Raw genomic sequence first — 9,536 nt, forward strand, 5'->3', positions numbered from 1 at the left:
GAGCTTGTTATTGTTTTCGCCTCTATCCGGGCAAGCCCTGTGCGAGAACTTCATTAGCCTGCCCCGACGAGCCAGCAGCTCGCGCATTGCTTCCACTTGCAATTACACAATGCAAACAAACTGGGCTCTTTTGTTCCACTCCTTATGTATTTAGTTTGCATTTCAAGTCACATATTTTTAAAATAATGATATAAATGTGATGCAGTGATTTTGTACGTAAAGGCATTAATTGAACCAAAAAAGCATTTCTAAGAATAACAACCACAGATATACACAAAAATTGTCCGTGGCCAGTTACTCACTGCGTTTTGATTGCAGTACATTAGCATTAATTAGGAAAGCGTAATCATGATACAACTTGCCAGTGACACTCGCTAATGAAATATATAAACGTAATAGTACATTATCGTTACGTTTTATTTGTTCTGTTTGTTCTTCAATAACTTGCACAAATGCGCTTGCTATCCGACGGCGTTGTTTATTTCTTAAGGATAAATATGGAAAGCAGGTGAATTTACACCACTTTCTGCTGCCATTTAAAATTAACAAATGAACAATGGGCTTGGAAGTACTTCTGAAAATAAATCCTGTCATTATTAAAGAATGTTATTACACTTTCCTAATTCCATTTCCTGAATTGATAGGAATGATAACACGGGCACGATCTGGCTGAGATCCATGCACCTAAGTGGGTCCCTTCTCTGTTTTGACTGGGCCTGAAGACTGAAAAGAAAATAACAGGCCGTAGCTACAATAAGAATAAGAAATAATAATTAAAAATACACAACCGAAGCACAAGCCACGAAAGGTGTCAACAAAATAAACAGATCACAGCCATTTTATGATAACATTAAGGATTTGATACTTCTATTTTCATTAACGTTAGGCCAAATAAAAATGCATTTTTTGCTTCCCAGCTCAAACCCCATAGAATCACACATGCTCACAGAACAAACAGATGACGAACATATTTCAAATGCTGTAAGAGCAATATTAATTTATAGAAGACCAAACACGATTTTTTCTGTCGCAAAAAGCATAATTAAGATCTGAAGTGGGAACTATTCATATATGAGAGGCAATGACTTATTGCAGGTTTCACCCCTACTATTTGACTATTACGTGTGGGTGTAATGGCTCTGAAGTACACCAAGCCCTGCTGACAAAGCCTCAGTGCATATGCTCGAGCACAGAGGTCTCCGACCTTTTTTGTAGTGAGAGCTACTTCTGATCAGTGAAAATCATTGTGGGCTACTGAAGGCTAAACAACTTGGCAATTATTACCAGTCTTCCCAACACGACCATAGAGCCAGAAACTATAGTTAAAAAAAAATGCTTTGACTTGGGGCACTCTGACAGGGCTCCCTTTTGTATCAGTGAGAGCGTGATCTGTGGGGATGTATGAATGTGTGCACGTGGATGGGATATATGCGTATGGGTGACTGAGAGCCTGTGTTGTATGTACTCGTGGCACAGGAACATACCTTTCACCTTATGTGACATTGTTACATGTATAACATAAACGTACAACCATTTTTTTAAATGGGAAAAATGTAAAGTGCAGGAAAATGTTCCGCAAAAATGTACAAAATGTGGAATATTTTTCTGCTCTTTAAATGTATCCCATTTTTTTTTTTAACTATATTTTTCAGGTACACATACGGCATAGTGCCTACTGGCCACTGGGAGGAAGAGGCCTGCTCTTTGTAAATGTGCACTTTGAAATGGGAAAATAATTAAAATGAAGAGTACTTAATTGTTAAGGTAACTTAACAGCATTCAGAAACATCATTTTTTTCTCACTCACCAATATTGAATTGAAAAAGACTGTTATTGAAGTGCTTGAATTCTTTGCCTCTGTGCACCAGCCAGGGTCATAAATCAGGACCTCCTACCTACAGCCTTCCCTTAACTTTAAATGGAAAATGTGATCCTGTGCTTAGTGAAAAATGAACTCAAGGCTACAAGCTACTCCGAAGGTTTCTGGAAGCTCCTGGTAGCCCACAATCTACTGGTTAGATACACCTGCTCCTGCCTTTAAAAGTGAAAGTTTAATTTTCTTATACCCAAATAGTTTATGTTAACTTACTTAGAACTTCCTAGTATATGGTGTCATTGGTACCTAGCTCCTGTTAGTTATGTGTCTCTTGTTGACTGCAGCGCCAGTTGTGCCACCACAAGGGTGATGAAGTAAAGCATGTATTCCAGTCTGCCACTGCAGATTTCAACTGCTAATTTGCCTAACAAGTCCTAAGGCAGGGTGCAAAATATTTTAAAGAATGTGTGTGTTTTTGCATGTCTTGACAATGAAAAGCCAGCATTGTTGTTTTTTCGGTGAAAAGGATAATAGCTCCATTGGTGAGTATGGAGATACACACTGGTAACTCAGCAGTGCAACTTCTAAATGGAACTACTAAAGTTGGTACTTCAAGGTGTTAAAAAAATCAGTGCATTAAACCTGACTATTGAGCTCTAAGGCAGGGAGCAGTATATTATTAAGTTGGACATGTACTTTCCAATGACCTAACAGTAAAACATCCAAAGTGTGTTATTTGCTATGGCAAGATCAGTAGCCCCGTTGGCTAGTACAGTGTTACAGACTGCCATTCCAGCACTGATAACTTCTGAATGGGAAAACTGAAATTGGTACTTCAAGGCATTACATTAATAATGCCATTAAACCCGACTTGATATCTAATTCAAATTTAATGCCACTAGTGAGTAAAGGCAACTTTTAGAAAATTGCCACTATGTTGCCCAGTTTATCTGTTGGCCTTTCGCAGTCGCTGGCCACCAGACAGCCTTTTTCCCTCCTAGGAGATGCCAAAGACTCTGAGGCTTAGGAACAATAGAGAAGGGCCACAGATGGAGGTGTTACTTTCCCCTTGCAGGAAGCCACACAGGGTGTTGGCCCAAAAGGCAAGCTTGAAAGGGGAAACCAGCTTTTGTGGGGCAAATGGTGAAAACACTTGGGGAGGGCTGCCCCTTTGCTCTGGTAGATGGGCTAGTGGCAGGTAGAGAGGGGAAAACTAGTAGTCCAACCGTTTTTTTTTTCCCGTGGGCGTGTGGCCCACAGGTAACACCATCTCGAAGGGGGGCTACCAAGCTCCTCATGACCTAGGAAGGGTTCAGGCATCTTGAGAGTGGGGAAAATAGTGCACTCTGGGATTTCTAGATGTCACACATAGCCAGACATCATTACAGGGCGGGAGGGATCCTAGTAGCCCTTTGACTAGTGACCACATCACCCTTCAGGGCACTCTCTGGGCATAAATTTGGCTTCCTGGCACACTGAACCTCAGATCACATCTGGACTAAAGAGAGGACCGAAGAAGGACTGACCTTCTGATCTCTGGACCAGGCAAGAAATGCTGCACCAACCGCTGGACTGCACCTGCCGCTCTTTGGACTAGCATAGAAAGGACTGTGTCTTTTGGTGCCTGGCTCATGGAAAAGTTACACCGAGCCCAAGACCAAAGTAGTGACTCCAAGGGTCAGTCTGCTGACCTCCTATCCCAGGACCAGGTCCATTAAACATTAAAAGCTGGATGTAGCCCATTTGGCTACCTTCACTGAATCACTGCTGACAGACGATGTACAGCCAAGAAGACCTACACTCTGGACTCAAAAGTTGTACCTGTGTCTTCCAGATCTTGGAGAGTCACTAGAGTGTGGTTTGGCCATCTAAGATGGACACTCACCCTTGCCAAAGCAAAACTCTAGACTCTCTGGATTCTGTAACCCAGCTGCTGCTGGACTTCCACTGGCCCACAGAGGTCATTGAGGGACATAAACCTCTGCATGTTGAGTTGCTCCACTTTACCCATGAACTGAGGAATAACTGTGAGGAAATCCCTGTTGACCGCACAGCATCCAGAGCACCTTTCAGCATCCTCAGCATCCTGTGTCTTTAGCATCAGGACCACTCCATTAAAGCCTATGGCTTTGATGTGATTGAGAGGCAAATCATACAGCAATTCAGTGAAAATAGGGAAGGGGTCAGGAATCTGGAGGGCAAATGGAGAAAAAATTAACTGACGATGCAGAAGTTGGATATCTGATAAGGGTTGTTCATGGAAATCTTATGGCAGCAGGGACCAACAGAAGATGTAGGTGATGTTAAGGACATTGGAAGGTGTGGAAAGGGAAGAAAGAAGATATGACCATAATGCAGATAAAGATGCTGATTACAGGTGCACAGTATATAGTATCACAATGAGGAACATCATATTTGCTAGATAGCCGTAAGGCAATAGAGGGAAACAGAGGGCAAGAGGGAAATGTCAGAAAACGGAGAATGGAATACTATGGAGAATGTGCAAGGGGGCTGACAGAAGAAAAGTGGTCCCATAAAGGTCATGAAAATCTCTCAGAAGAGGACAGGAAGATTTTTAATGTGATGATGGAAAGAATACCAAATGAATTGCCATTTTTTGGGGGTCAACTAATGGAGCGCATAGTGGTAAGGAATGTGAGCTTTTGATTGTGCAATTGGAAGATAGAAAGCAAGTGAACAATGTCCGAGGCTGACAAACTCAAAAGTAATTTCTGTAAAATGTATCTACTTCTTTCTGAAAAACATCGAGATGAGAAGTGGAAATGTAATTGCAATCATCAAAAATAATCTAATGTGTGGAGTTTGAAAGGGTATGGAGGGTAAAATGTTGGTGATGTAAATACACATGTACGTTTATTTGGCAAAATATACTACCACCACCTATTTCAAACCTGAGTCAGGAAAACAGATACACCTTGTAGGTAGATCATCACACAACAACATGAAGAGATTACCTCACTCATGAACTCCAGAACAGCTATTTCGCTTGACGCCAAGAACATATTTGCTATGATCAAATGTGGCAACTTGTTCAGCATCCTGACGAAAGTTATGTTTGAGATAATTGAGGGGCATATTAAAACTTGTTTTGCTCCGAATTTGGGTAAAAAAATGTTTTACACAAATTCAGTGCAAAACTAACCCCATATTTATACTTTGATGCTAGACCCATCTAGCACCAAATGTATGGAGTTAAATTCATTTTTTGGAGGTGGAAACCTACTTTGCACCAATGAGATGCAAAGTTGGTGTTCCCGTGCAAAAAATAACTCTATGACCTTAGCACCATATTTATCCCCGTGCTAAAATCACACACAGGAGGGGTCCAAAAATGGTGCAAACCTTGCTTTGCACAATTTTTTAACACCTGGGTCAGGGCAGGCGTTAGGGGACCTGTGTGCCTATTTGCATGGTGCCTTCCCCAGGCCCCAGGGACACCCACACCAGAGGGACAGCTGAGGATGGGGGACCCCATCCCAGGTAAGTATAGGTAAGTACAAGTAAGTATTTAATTTTTTTTTAAAGTGCCATTGGAGGCCATGAAATGGGCCCCCATACATGGCACTGGGTGCAGTGGCCATGCCCAGGGATGGTGGGCGTGACTGGTATGGATGGTTTTGCGCCAGAAAATGACTCTAGGCAGTTTTTTTTTACTCTGACTTGCCTAATGTCATTTTTTGTTGCGAAACCTCCTTCTTCCATACCACCAGTCCCACCCGATTAACGTCATTTTTTTTAACGCTAGCCTACCCTTTGAACCGGCTTGCACCATTCGATAAGTTTGGTGCCCGGCTGGTGCACAGAAATGGTGCAAGCCGGTGCTAAACTTTTTGGCCCAAAACTGCATTAGTGCAGTTTTGCACAAAAAAGCATAAATCAGGGCCTTAATATCTAAAGTTGAATTCCTATGCCAAAATCATAAAACACAAGAATCCCGGGGATTAGGCACAGCTGGGTTTTGCTAAGAAAGGTCTATGGTCACTAAAGTAAATCCTTTCTTTCACCATATAAATTGGTCCAATTTTTTCTCCCCAGCTGGTATCAACAAGATTATCAGGCTCCACTAGCTTCATGCAGGGTAGATCTTCCCTTGGTCACAGGATAACGTGCACTAGGAGTGGGCAGGGGTAAAATGTTGTGGATTGGGCCGTTCCCCTTATTTTTCCGGGCCTTGTCAGCATGTCTACTATAATGCTGGTAGATCAATGTGACTATGTTTGTCCTAAATGTTGAACAGTGTCTTGTCAAGGTTTAATGTATATATGAAGAAATTGTTGATTTGCACAATTTGTTGCTTATTGCTAGAGTAAGGCTCACTATTTTGTTGCCAAATTGCAGGATGTTGTAAACTAACAATTGTACTTTTTCCTAGGATTGTGTTTCTTCATGCATTTATTTGTTAAATGTTTATTTTTGATGCATCTGTGAATAAGATTGAGCTCACTAGATCTAGGAATCGCTATGTGTATATCCCCCCCACCAGATTAGGTTTGGTAAGTCCCTTGTGTATACAGATCCCATTACCTGGGAGATCCAATAATACTCGTGTACATATTTTCCTGACACCTGAATAAAATTTAAACACCCATAAAAAAAGAAAAGATACCAATTTAAGAGAGAAAACCATTAAAAAAGAGAGAAAGCTAGAACGTGTGCAACTTAAAAAAAAAGTAAACCTAGAGGAGTAACAATTCACTGAAAAGTCTACCCAAATACCACCATGGGATCGCCTTAAGATCGCATGCAGAGTAAGCTCCCCACTTAGGCCAAAAAAAGTAGCAAAATCTGCATGAGTTATACGCACATGATAAGAATCAGACATTCCCCTGGCCAAAAGAGGGAACCTTCGACACTAATATAATCACACACACAAGGACATGCGTACAAAGTATACAGGGCAAAAAAAGACAAAAAGTAAGCATTGCTAGAGCTATGGGCCATTTTTGAGGCAGTCCAGGCTGATAACCTTGACCCATCACCAGTAAGCAAGGCTTCTGCACTGCCCCCACCATATGTAGGAATGGAGGTGCTCTCCCCGATGCCTGCTATCCCTGCATTGGAATACACTAACCCACAAGTCGAGGGAGCTCAAAGGGCTCCTACCAAACATGAGGCTATTAGGTCTAGGCATGGTGGATCATCAGGGCCACAGACCCCAACACTCCCTGCACAAGCCCAGTCCAGCGCTAAAGCACCCTGAAGCTCATTCCCCTGTCCATCATGGTTGGCAGACCAAGCCCCAGTGGCATGCGGCGCACGCACCCCTGTTGGTTCTGGAAATGAATGCGAGTGAAAGGAAGATTTATTGCCATCTTGGATAGTTAGGTAGCTAGCAAGAGTGAGGGAAGAGGACCTAGCCATCTGAGATCTGGCAGTGAGGAGGGAGCCACAGGGTACGCTCAGGTACCTGAAGAGAGCACCACGGAGAGGGAGCATGAGTACAGGTTCCAACTTAGAAGGACAGCAGATAGCTCTGAACAAAGGAGGCAATCTAGATAGGAGTCACAGGAAAAGCGTGAACTGAGGAGAGAAAAAGAGCTTGCTCGCACTATGACAGCCCAGTATTGGAGCAGGGTAGCGCACCCTGCAACTGAGAAGAGCAGGAGTACGTATGGAGCCCCCATCACATATGAATGTGAAATGGTGTTAGAAGGGAAGCGTTTGACAGGGGTCCGTACCTCACCAGATTGCCAGTAAAGGAAAGGGACTGACTAGGAAATTAGGGACCATAGCAGCCTGGCACGGACCCAGCTTAAACACAGGAGGACCAAAATAGCACAACTGCATGCACACAAGGAGAGCAATGACGAGGATGTCCGCTACGCCACCCCTAATCGGCAGGATAGGTAAACCAACACCAAGGAACATAGGGGGTCATTACGACCCTGGCGGCTGGCGGTATGTTGGCGGTAACACTGCCAACAGGCTGGCGGTGTTCCGCCAGCAATTACGACCGTGGCAGAATTGCCACGGCCATACCACCGGCCCCTCCATTTTCCCGCCAGGATTCCGCCTGGCGGTCATAATCCCCAGGGCAGCGGTGCAAGCACCGCTGCCCTGGTGATTATCCCCGACCGCCGGCCTGTCCGTGGGGATACACACCACCATTGAAAGGCCGGCGGTAAGGGGACTTGGGGTGCCACTGGGGGCCCCTGCACTGCCCATGCACTTGGCATGGGCAGTGCAGGGGCCCCCAGGCATAGCCCCGTCGCGCATTTCACTGCCCGAATTTCAGGCAGTGAAATGCGCGACGGGTTCTACTGCACCCACTGCACATCAGCATTGCCGCCGGCTCTATTACGAGCCGGCTGCAATGTTGATGTGACATTTCCGCTGGGCCAGTGGACGGTAACACTGTTACCGTCTGCTGGCCCAGCGGAAATGTCATAATAGGGAGACAGGAATACCGCTGGCAATGGCGGTATTCTGTCTCCCGCGGCCTCGTCGGTCTTTTCAAAAGACCGCCGAGGTCGTAATGACCCCCATAGTAGCTTAGGAGGAAGGCAAAATATTGTCTCAAACCTTTTGCCACCTGCTAGCCCTCTGGACTGAGAGATCTGATCATTTCAGTAGGCCCTGGCCGGAGGAGTGATCCTTCAAACTAGAGGACATAGTGATTGCCGAAGACTGCATCTGGCAGGGAGCGACAGATCACAAGTGAAACTTCCCTTACATACAGAAGTGTCTGAGGTGATGGGAACGTTATGTAGTGGGAAAACCAGTAGAGATGTCCAGAGCAAGATTATGTCAGTTACTGCAGAAGGGCACATCAGGGACCCTCTATTTGCTATGGGTCCAGATGAATAAGCAGGGGATAAGAGCCAAGCTGCTGATATTGTTGGATGGGGCTGGGAAATGGATCTCATGCTTTAAGAAAAACAATAATATTAGGAGTCTTCTAAGCAGCATTATCGGTGAGCAGACCGGCATGTTGTTCCCCCGTGCTTGCATTCCAGCAGTCATGTTGACCAACTCGGAGCATGATGGGGCTGGATTGAATTCATACAGGCACCAGATATGGATGGGTTGATGGCAGAAACAATGAAACCTGGGAGACCCTAATAGATTGCCTATAAAGGATGGGAAATGGTGGGGGCAGGAGACAGGACAGCCATGGACAGATATGGGACCTCAAGTTGTTCTCTTTTATAACGTCATTAAGAAGGGGATGCACACCGAAATTCAAAGTGGGTTGGACAGTGTAGTGGGACTAGAAACTAAATGCTGGTGAGAAATACAAGCACACATACTGCACTTCCACAAGAGAAAAAAAGAGATGGATAAGGAGAAGCAGGAACAGGCCAGGAGGCACAACACAAGGTTTGTCCAACATAAGCTAAGGTAGATCACCCTCGATGGGGCCATGTTGGCAGCAAGCACGAAAGGAAGTCCACCGCAGGACTGCAGAGGGTTCCAAAATGGCTACAGCAATGGAAACCAGAGTAGCTGGCAGCAGCCAATCCCCATACAATGCTACTATTGCCATAGAATAGGCAACATGGCCAACACATGCTGGTTAAGGGCAAACCACATGTGGAAGTCAATGAGCTGAGGCCAGGCCCTGCAGAACTCGCATCCACAGAATCAGGCCCAGGGAAATGTAGCAGCACCTTACACTCAACCACATGGAAATGATCCCATTTCCACATCAATGCAGCAAAAGTCAGGTAATTGGGCCAGTGCACGGCATCAGCAGCCA

This window comes from Pleurodeles waltl, chromosome 3_1 (genome assembly GCF_031143425.1).
Source record: "Pleurodeles waltl isolate 20211129_DDA chromosome 3_1, aPleWal1.hap1.20221129, whole genome shotgun sequence".
NCBI classification, from domain to species: domain Eukaryota; kingdom Metazoa; phylum Chordata; class Amphibia; order Caudata; family Salamandridae; genus Pleurodeles; species Pleurodeles waltl.